Source organism: Aplysia californica, unplaced genomic scaffold, assembly GCF_000002075.1.
Source record: "Aplysia californica isolate F4 #8 unplaced genomic scaffold, AplCal3.0 scaffold00985, whole genome shotgun sequence".
Taxonomy (NCBI): domain Eukaryota; kingdom Metazoa; phylum Mollusca; class Gastropoda; order Aplysiida; family Aplysiidae; genus Aplysia; species Aplysia californica.
The window spans coordinates 75035-75614 of record NW_004798255.1 but is presented as its reverse complement, the minus strand read 5'-3'; the positions used below and the strand labels follow the sequence as shown (position 1 = coordinate 75614).

The 580-nt window shown below is 36.4% G+C and overlaps 1 long non-coding RNA gene across 1 annotated transcript in view; it reads right to left on the bottom strand.

Annotated features, from left to right (window-relative positions):
• Positions 1 to 201: 201 nt before the first annotated feature.
• LOC118478810 overlaps positions 202 to 580 on the bottom strand; it is a 2919-nt gene continuing 2540 nt past the window's right edge. The window contains exon 2 of the long non-coding RNA XR_004859297.1: positions 202 to 403. This is a non-coding gene — a long non-coding RNA (uncharacterized LOC118478810). The remainder of the gene's footprint in view (positions 404 to 580) is intronic.

Below are 580 nucleotides of genomic sequence, written 5' to 3'. Positions count from 1 at the left end.
CCCGGATGTTCATACCACGACGTTGATTAGACAGCACGTATTAAAAAAAACAACAACTGCATGCATTAAATGGGCAACGTGAAGCAACAAATAACAAATCCCGCCCCCCTGCATTGAATTGCATCATACAATAATACACTCACAGCTAACATACCAAAAGCGAAGGAATTGATGAACCAAACGTTCACTAATACAATAGTATAGGGATCATATCATTAAGCTTCTTTATTATTATTTTTTTTCGCAGGAAAGACGAATCAGTATAAAGTATAGGCTATTACCCATTTTTACTTTTTGCTTCTTAACTGATATCTTACTTTGAATATGTATCGTCATTATCACACACACACACACACACACACACACACACACACACACACACACACACACACACACACACTCCCTCTCTCTGTTCTATCTAAATGATTGACAATGTCCAACAAGAGAACATGAACAGGTATGTACACACACAATATAAAATGATAAAAAAAAACTAAGTAAATCTAAAACGACTAACAGAGAGAGACCCTTTTCCAAGTACATTTATCTTTATGAAATATAGAGCCCTCCCCCACCTGGA